A 10,075-nucleotide genomic window follows, 5' to 3' on the forward strand; every position below is an offset into this window, starting at 1 on the left:
CGGTGAGCGTGGAGTTCGATTATCCAGATGTGGCAAATAAAGATAAACAACTTCATCTCTGTATGCTTCTATCTAAATCCAGATCCTCTATTACAAAGGCCATCTTTCTATGTATTTTATTTAGATTGCTTGTATTATAGAGAATAGGTCTTACACAATTTCTCACGAATTAGCAACACACATGCCAAGGGGAAAGACTCTTAAATCTCTCATTGAGAGATGAAGAATGACCTCGATGTTTTTTATTTTCAAGGAAGAAGACGAGCTCCCTGAGTATTTAGATGGCAAAATCCTTAGCAAGTTCAAAAACCTTAGCCTTTATAATCCCGACATTTTGAAGTGTGAGCTCCTTGAATGCGGTACCCATTCTCGTTTTGCACTGGAAACTTTCCTTTTCTTAAATTGCTCACTGATTAGGTCCTTTTTAGGTTCTCCTTTTATGCATAAAGTTTCAGTGAAAGCACCAGTAGATTTAGGTGAATTAGTTTTTCTCACTCTGATATGACATGGAGATTCGAGTGATGCCATGGAAGTGGAATTCAGCAGTCTGCATGTTTTAACTTATTGATTGATTAATATTTTTTTGCGGATTACTTGACCAGTTTGAACTACATTTGCTACTATATTGTATGGGTATCTACACATGGCATCACTCGAATCTCCTTGTTCCAGTTTTCCATATCAGAGTGAGAAAAACTAATTCACCTATAATCTACTGGTCATTTCACTGAAACTTTATGCAGAAAAGGAGAACCTGAAAAGGACCTAATCAATGAGCAAATTGTGAAAAGGAAAGTTTTCAGTGCAAAACGAGAATGGGTACCGCATTCAAGGAGCTCACACTTCAAAATGTCGGGATTATAAAGGCTAAGGTTTTGAACTTGCCAAGGATTTTGCCAGCTGAATACTCAAGGAGCTCGTCTTCTTCCTTGAAATCGAAAACGTCTAGGCCGTTCTTCATTTCTCAAAGACAGATTTAAGAGTCTATCCTATTGGCTTGTGCGTTGCTAATTCACACAAAATCTTGTAACACATATTCTCTGTAATACGAGCAATCTAAATAAAGTACATAGAAAGATGGCCTCTGTAATAGAGGATCTGGATTTAGATATGAGCATACAGAGATGAAGTTGTTTATCTTTATTTTCGTCATTTCAAGGTTTTCACCATTCACTAGGCTTTATCTTTATTCGTCACATCGAGCTTTATTTTTCATTCGCTTTATCGGGCTTTCTTTTATGCTAGTGTTTGGTATTGGTTGCAGTACTAGCGATTCACTTGTACTCATTGGTAAGTATTGAAACAACTCCAAAAGTGGAGTCATACCCTGTCCATCATTAAAAGATTGTGCTAAGGCATAAAAGCTATGCCCACTTACTTTGGAGATCAATGTCTTGATCCATTGTACAGACTTTATGACGGAAGACTCTGTTTGCATTGGCCATGTTGGCAAATATCGAATTCGTTGTAATGAATATTTATAGAATTTTTCATTCATCTTAGAACCAATTTAACAATTCCTTCACATCGGTTCCTGGCTCTAGAATGAGCTTATTTAAAGGATAAAATCGAGTAAATATTGTATGTGAAAATAATCCATAATAGAACTTAAATTGTGCTTGTTTCAATACCACATATAATGGTCATAACCATAAAATTACTACTGCACATAAATATCACTTTCATAATGCCTACTAGTCAGCCAGTAAAGTAAATATACTTTCACAATGTCTACTAGTCAATCATAAGGACATCATGTCTACTAGTCAGCTAGTAAAGTAAATATACTTTCACAAGGAAAGTTTCAAGGGTTGTTACCTACCAATTCTATGCAGATATCGACTGTAAAAATTATCACCACATCGAATTCTTTTTGCTTTCAATTTCATTCAAAACAGATTCTAGCAAGTGCACTAGATACAAGTAATAAAATGATAAGTAGAGTATCGTCTCCTCAGGGATTGATGACCAAATTTTACTAGAAAAACCTTGCAGAACAGGGTGTTCGTGGTGTGTGATTTTCTTTAGTTGAGAAATGATTTGTTATGGTGAAATAGAACTACTAATGATAAAGATTCAATTGAAGAAAATGTGTTTGTTATAAATAAAAGAGAGAACATGTTAAGCCATAGCGGAACAGGTTACTTTCAACCTCTAACATCCTATTTATTCCTGAATGATGTAAAGTGAAGTCAAGGTCTCTGCTTTAAAGCTCACTTAAGTCAACTTCTGTGTGTTCTTAAGATTCTAAGATGTACTGCAACCTTAAGTGTCCTTAATGTTGGTTCTTTCTTGCATTACGAGTGAAACAACATTTCAGTTTAGAAAACCCTTGATACAATCCCCTAACATTCCTGTTTCGGGTATTGGACGTTTGATAAAAAGTTCCATGAAGATGAAAGCAGTTCCCTATCATTCATCTAACACTAAGATACATACATATAGCAATGGAATAAAAGCTTTATCAAACAAAACATCATATATCATCATTCATTCATAAAAAGGAAAATAGAAGACTTACATAACCAGCCCTTGCTGGCCTAACCAGTTCAAAACGACTACTCACTCATGCTAAAGAGTGAACAGCCTGAGTTGTATCTATAGAAGTCCATGGAAGGAGTCATAATGTTACGTAGAGAGCTTCTCTCTCTAAAATTGTCTCCAAAATTATCTATCTCCTTTCCCAAAAGTCTATCTTTCTTTCCCTCCACTACCGATATAAATAGGAGGGAAAAAGATAACAAGTACACAAAATAAACTAAAATATTACAAAAACAGAAAGATTGTTCAAAAGATCGGGGATTGCTAAAAGTGGTTATAAAATGTTTTGACCCTTGAACACTCAAGGGTCGATTGGTCATGTCATCATGTTGCATTTTGCCGCCCATTTCTGCCCGCTCCTGCCCGCTTGTAAATTCGCTGTCCGTCATCAGTACTGACCGTTATCCGCTGGATCAAAGTGTGCACTTCTCCTATTGGTTGTTGCAAAACAGGCTGCATAACAGCCTTTTTGACTTTATCATTTCAAATCTGCATAAAACACTAATTAGTCCTTCTTTTAAGTAATCTTACGCCTATAACACCCCTAATTTATCACAAATAGTATGTTTAATTGTAGTCATTTTCATGCCTAACAAGATATCTGCCTCTCTTCATGAAGGTCGAATGCCTGACTCTCATAGTCCCTAGTGGACTAGGATGGATCGCTTAAGCCATTACCGACTACTCCAGGAGTGGTGGAGATCCAACGCTAGAGAGCTGACGCACCTCAGCGGCGTCGGTCACCGCTGAGGCTGAATAAGGGATAAGTGTACCCCGTTGTTATCAAGTAATAAAATATGGACAAGTCCAGGTATCGAATCCACAGGATTTATTTACTACAAGTATCGAGCTACTTGGTCTCAGGTGTTATCTAGGCTGTGTGGGTTTTGAGTTTGTTTTGATTAAGTTAATCTACTCCTAGTTGAATTATTCTATTCCTAGCTAAGTTATACTAATCCTAATTTAAATTAAACTACTCCTAGGTGATCTTTTACCAATGTAATTACCCGAAGGAACATGAAGGGATACGATGATAATGAAAATAGATTGTTTAGACAACGGAATTAAAACCTAATCTAAGTCACTTGTGTCTGAGGCGATTAACCCTACCTATCCTCCTGAGGTCCCTAGTTCGTGATTCCCTTGTAAGGCCGAAACTAGCTCTAAGGCTCAGCAATTTGGGCTTAATCTTCTATAGGGCCGTCAATCCTATAGGCAGTGACTAGGTCAGATTCAGCTCGCAATATGTGCCAACTTAATTTTGGGATTATCGAATGAGTTAAACCAATCAAACAAAGCGTAAGACAAAGATTAAAGCAATAAAACAATTGAATAAACAAAACTATAATATATATCAAAGATGAAAAGTATTGTCACGAAGATACAATGAGCCTAGGATTCATAGCATGGATCAGAGGCTAGACAGAATGTAAAAGAAGAAAAATACCTTTCAGGGAACCTGTCTACCAATGCAGGCGTCTTCTTAGGACTTAAGGATGGAACTTGAGCAATCCTCGACGGACGGAGCTTCGGAGCTGTCTTCAATGGAGGTTGAGGAAGATGGAGAGGATTTCTTAAGGTGGAAGCTAGGTTTTTACAAAGATAAAAGATATCTAATTTACAATTGAAAATTCCTATTTATAGACGCAGTTCGGGCCCTCTTTCTGACCTAATTCGTATCCTTTTGCAGGTGGAAAGTCATGGGGTCAATCGTGTCTTCGTGGGGCCGAGAATCAGTCTTTTGACTGATTCCCGTAGGGCAGCTCGACGCGAGCTGGCCATGCCAGCTCGGTCGAGCAGGCCCCTGAGGGCCAGCTCGGTCGAGCAGCGCCTGGGCAGCTCGCCGAGCAGCGCCTGGGATGCTAGCCGAGCAGCGCTTGGGCTGCTCGCCGAGCAGCGCCTCGGCTGCTCGCTGGTGCCCAATTCGTCGATCGACTGCCGGGGGTCCCTGAGATGCGATTTTTGCCTGAAATTGATCATGTTTTAACCTGCACACGCACATAAATTTCAAACAACATTAGTTCCGAGGCTAAATTGACCCGCCAATCGCTTATTTTGGAGTAAACACTTCGTTTGGTGCGAATTTTGGCGGATCAATTAGCTATAAAAGATAATGGAAATTTAACGTACATGCCAATTTGGCCATATTTGCCTAAAATAACCAGAAAACGAGCCTAAACAACGAAAAGTAAACAGAACATATTCAATTTCTAACTAACTCACACAAAAGCATATAAATGCGAGAATTGCTCGCTTATTCATGAAATAACGCTAAAAACCATCCTAAAACCGTACCCAAAGATAGGGGTTTTTGACCCCTATCAAACTTCCTCGCACTTAAAACTTTACTTGTCCCCAAGTAAACTAAAAACTAAACCTGCAATCACAAGCAAGCTAGAAAACCTCATGGTTTGACTAGGTGCTTGACAGAATCTCGAGCATCTGTAATTACATGCATTCGGAAATACAAAGTAGAGACACGATATCCAAAAGCCGCATTTCAATTATCACAGGTCATATGTTTAAGAAAAAGGACACATGTTCAATTAAACGAGCTTAAGGGGATAGTTAAATAAAACACCTCACCATAGGTAGTTCACTCAATTCACACAATTTTGGTGGCTAAAGTGTTTACTCTCGGCTTATGTTCTTGCTTAGGATTACGTTGATTTTGCACGTTCATCCGAGTTCCTCTATTATGCTATATGACTCCGATGATATCAAAAACAGCCTCGAATTGGGGTTGTAATGTGGTTAGAGGGTTAAAGGTACAACAAGGGTTAGGAGTTCTAGCGCTAGAAAAACAAAGTTTAAAATGGCTTTAGCAAATTGTGAAGTGATTGAGCTTTTTATTCACATATATTTTTTTCTCAGACGTTCTAATTTTAAGAACTGGGAGATAGAGTTCTCCCTTTTTTTCTGTTCGTCTCTTTTCTTTTCCTTTTCTGTTTTTTTTTCTTTTGGATAGTAATGCTCATTCACTTCTTAGCCTTTTGGCTTGCTACTATGATGCCATAAACAAAGATAAAGCGCTAGAAGAAAACAAAGGCTCAATGTGAGCTTTGCAAAAACTCGGGTTAAGTAACAAACCAAGTGATGGTTTGCAAAAATTGGGTTAGAACGAAAGAAAAGTCTACAAGATGCAAAATACAGGCTCAAAGGGGCTTCCTAAAGTGGATGAAAAAGAGAAAATAAGGTAAAGAAAATGTTAATTCTAATGAGGCTGATTCATCGTTTAACATCTCAAATCATCGCATGTAGGTTCAACTCAGTATTAGGTGCAAAATCTGTAATCTTTCTACAAGTCAAAGCATTCACACAAAAATGTCAAGAAAAAGAGCTTTTTGATGTTCGCTCTTGGGCTCAAATTCAACTCACAGTTCTTGGGTTTCAAATTTGTGCTTACTAGTTCTCCCCAAACTCAAGTTTAATATCACATGCCTTCAATTCTTAAGTTATCTACCTAAGTAATGATTTTAGCATTTCTTCAAAAGTAGGGTCTAAATGCAAACTTTAGCTCATGCTTTTACAGATACAGGGATTGTGTCCTACACCTAAACTAGTTGTCATGCAATTTTAGATTCGGTTCCCAGCCCTCAGAAACAAATAACGAAGTTTAGATTCGAAGGAGGTTCACGATTTTAGGTCCTAAACATGCAAAAACATAAATAAAACCCGAAAGCGTTAAACTAAACTAGACACGACGCAACAAAAATTTAAAAATTATACAAATTTTTGTAAGTTTGTCTACCCCTCCTCCTCACACTTAAATCATGCAATAAGTTCCAACATTGCATATAAAACAATAAAACACATGTGAAAGAAGTTAGGGTGGAGAAGACAACTTACTAACCAAAGTTAATTAAAAAGAAAAACAAACCTATAAAAAGTTTAATCCAAACTTGGGTTGCCTCCCAAGAAGCGTTACTTTTATAGTCGGTTAGCTCGACATAGAGTTCATTCCTAAGTAGAAGCTTCTATCCGCATTAGGAAATCGAATTCCTTAACAAATAATCCGTACCTACAAAACGGATTAGGGGCCTCAAATAAGTTTAATGAAAATAAACGGCCAAAATTAAACATATTATGAAAAAATTTGGTTTGCTCCCTTTTGGATTCTCTTGGTAGGTCGAAGAGAGTGAAAACTTCTGAGTATGAAGCAAACCTAAACTTTTCTAACTTTTGAGGAAAAGGTAGTTGAGATACGCAAGTTTTGATTTGATCTTTTATCTCTTTCGCATGATTTAGAATTTCAGATTTTGAACCGGGGTTGCTTACCGCTTCCGGTTCCTCACTTACCTTGAGTGATGCATGTGACAGTGGACTTGGTGCTACCTTTTTGTCATTCCTCAAAGAGATGGCTTGAGCTTATTCCCTTTGTGGGATTTCTATGTTTTCCTTTATGCTTGGGAGAGCATCTCAGGATTGCTCTTGCATCTCATGGTTTATTTGAGCCAATTGGTTGCTCAAGTCCTTGCAAACCTCCTCATTGATTGTAAGTCGGGCTGATATTCCTTTCAAAAGGGATAGCACCTCATCTTGTGAACTAGAGGGTAGTGGAGAAACTTGGCTTGCTTGTTCGAAGGAAACACTCCCAATTCGTTTTCCCTGTGCTCATTAACAAACCTATTTGGAGGCCTCAACATGTTAGGGTTCCCGTAGGATAGATTTGAGTGTTGAGGTCTCCTCCAATCACTACTATAAAAGCGGTAAGAATTGGGGTTAGAATTATACCTTTGGTGATTACCCACAAAACTTACACTTCCATTGGTGTTGAGGCTCAGTTTCACCATCAAGATATCCATTTTCTTATTTAACTCGGCCATAGAGGGATTGGGAGCCTCATTCTCCAGGGCATGAATGTATTGTCTTGATGGGTGTTAAGCCCAAAATATACCTAAAATATCATCGTTAAATACATCAATATTGCTACGAATTTATGCTATTTATAACTGTTTAGGAAGCTTTTACTCTCGAATATGTTTCTTTCTTGTAAGGTACATAAATATTTGGTAAAATCCAAATAGGAGTAAAAAGAGCTCAAAAATAGAAGAAAAGCCATACAAAAGGAGTCGAAGACGACGAAAATTAATAACGCCAAGTCGAGGACACGAACGAGAGCCGAAGAGGTGAAAAACGCTCCGTGCCGCGACCGCGGCCCCAATATTCACGGTCGCGACATGCGTCCCTCAGCCCTCCTTCCCTTCGTCCGAAGTACAAATTGTTGCTCCCCCATTCTCGGTAGAGAATTTAATATTCTCGGTACGAGCAGGAGATTTTTGAAGCCTAGTTACACACTTTTGTTTTCGACGAAACGCGATCGTTCGGGTGGATAAAGACGTCCTTTCGCAGCGGACACAATCCTTCACAACGGACATGACACTTCAATCAAGACTCTTCAACATCTATAAATAAAGAGTTGATGGAGAGTTGAAAGATATAATGTTATGTGTGTAGAAGAAAGAGATTAGTGTAGAATTTATGCAGAAATTCCGAGTCAAGTGATTCAGAAGTTAGATTTAGATTCTGTTCAAAAGCAATATGATGTACACACATTGTTTACTAAATAATAACAAACTCAGTAGCGTTTAGACATTGTTCCAGTTTAGTTTTCATTTTGGTAGTAGACCGACCCAGTCTCTATTACGAAGATTCAACGAGAAGATTGAGTAGAGGATTCGCCCCTGAGCTTGACAAACTCTAACGAAACCCAAGGAAAGGATTGACAACCCGTTCACTTGCACGCCGTCGAAGAATTCAATGCTCCATGTTCTCTGTAAACTTGTATCAATTTATATTTCATCTAATAAAGTCCGTTCTATTCGATAAATTTTTATGCAGCACTTATGGTAACCAATCCACTAAAGTGACTGCTGGTGTTTTCATTAAAACGTATTTAATCCAAAATCTTTACAAGGAAACTTTGTTGAACACTTAGGCAAATTATTATCTCGAAAGAGTTTTAATTTGATTAAGGGCAACTATCCCGAAAGGGTTTTGTCATGTTCAAAGCCAATTAATTAGAGGTTCCGTCATTTATTTCATCTTTATAATTCATACAAAGTTTAAAGTTGTTTTCTTTGCTTAATGCAAACAAATATACTTGTTTACTTTTCTAAAGTACTAAAACATTCCTGTTTTGCATATTCATTTTTAAATCAGAATATTTTCTAACATCTTCATATTCTAATCTAATTCTCATTCTAGCAATTTCAAAACCAAAACCGATTAAACGATTTTTCATATTTCAAACCTTAAAGTAAATTTAACCGATTATAAATAAGTTTTTGTTGAAAAACGTTCCCTGTGGGATCGATATCTTTTATTACTACAAGCGTATACCGTGCACTTGCGGAAATCGCTCAACAAGTTTTTGGCGCCGTTGCCGGGGAACGCCAAAATTTTTGACAAAAATTTAAATTTTTCGTGTTTTATTACGAATTTAGGTTTATTCATATTTATTCAAACTTTTACATTTTATTTATTTTCAATTACTAACATATTTATTTTTCAAGTTCTGTTTTGTAGGTAGTTTCGGTTCGTGCGAAATTTCAAGTTCATGCGCAGTTCTCGAAGTTCAGGCACGTCACCAGATCCTATTGACCCAGAAATTGAAAGAACTCTTAAAAAGAACAAGAAAGAAAAGAAAAAGAAAAACAAAACCCCAATAAAAACTAAAATTACCGAGCCAGAAGTTATGGCCACACTTATGGATTACACTAGGCCAGGAGTGGCCGGTGTAACAAACAGTATAGTTAGACCTCAAATTAATGCACATCATTTTGAAATTAAGCATGCGTTGCTTAATATGTTGCAAAATAATGTAACGTTTTACGGGTTACCTAACGAAAATCCTAATACCCATTTGACAAATTTCTTAGAAATTTGTGACACTTTTAAAATTACTGATGTAACTGCAGAAGCAATCAAACTTCGCCTTTTTCCTTTTACTTTGAAGGATCGAGTCAAAGAATGGTTAACTTCTATGCCAGCCGCATCAATTGAGACTTGGGAGCAATTAGCCCAAGCATTTTTATCAAAAAATTTTCCTTTAGCAAAAACCGCAAGAGTCATTAAAGAGTTAACATCTTTTTCTCAAAATGATAATGAAACTCTTTATGAGGCTTGGGAACGTTTTAAAGAACTTCAACGTTTATGCCCACACCACCAATTGCCCGCTGAACTTTTAATGCAAACATTTTATAATGGACTAAATCCTACAACTAGAGGTTCATTGGACGCTATGTCTGGAGGGTTATTCATAAACATCTGCCCAAGCAAGAGAACTTTTGGAGGAAATGGCAATCAACAGCAGTATGTGGCCCGCGGAACGTGGAAACGTACCATCAGCGAAACCATCATCCTCAACTACGTCATCAGTTAAAGGTATAATGAATCTTGATCCAGTAGCGATGTTGCAAGCCCAATTTTCTGCCTTATCGCACAAAATTGATAGGTTTATGGCACCGTGTGATTCTAATGGTAAACCAATCCAAACGGATGTGGATTATGAAGGTATGAATGAAATTGAACA

At 37.4% G+C, this 10,075-nt stretch overlaps 1 non-coding gene across 1 annotated transcript; it reads right to left on the reverse strand.

Moving 5' to 3' along the window:
• Positions 1 to 9,607: 9,607 nt before the first annotated feature.
• Positions 9,608 to 9,714, reverse strand: LOC136231484 (small nucleolar RNA R71). The gene has a single exon (XR_010689863.1). It is a non-coding gene; the product is annotated as a small nucleolar RNA R71 (small nucleolar RNA).
• Between the last annotated feature and the right edge of the window lie 361 nt (positions 9,715 to 10,075).

Source organism: Euphorbia lathyris, chromosome 5 (genome assembly GCF_963576675.1).
Source record: "Euphorbia lathyris chromosome 5, ddEupLath1.1, whole genome shotgun sequence".
NCBI classification, from domain to species: domain Eukaryota; kingdom Viridiplantae; phylum Streptophyta; class Magnoliopsida; order Malpighiales; family Euphorbiaceae; genus Euphorbia; species Euphorbia lathyris.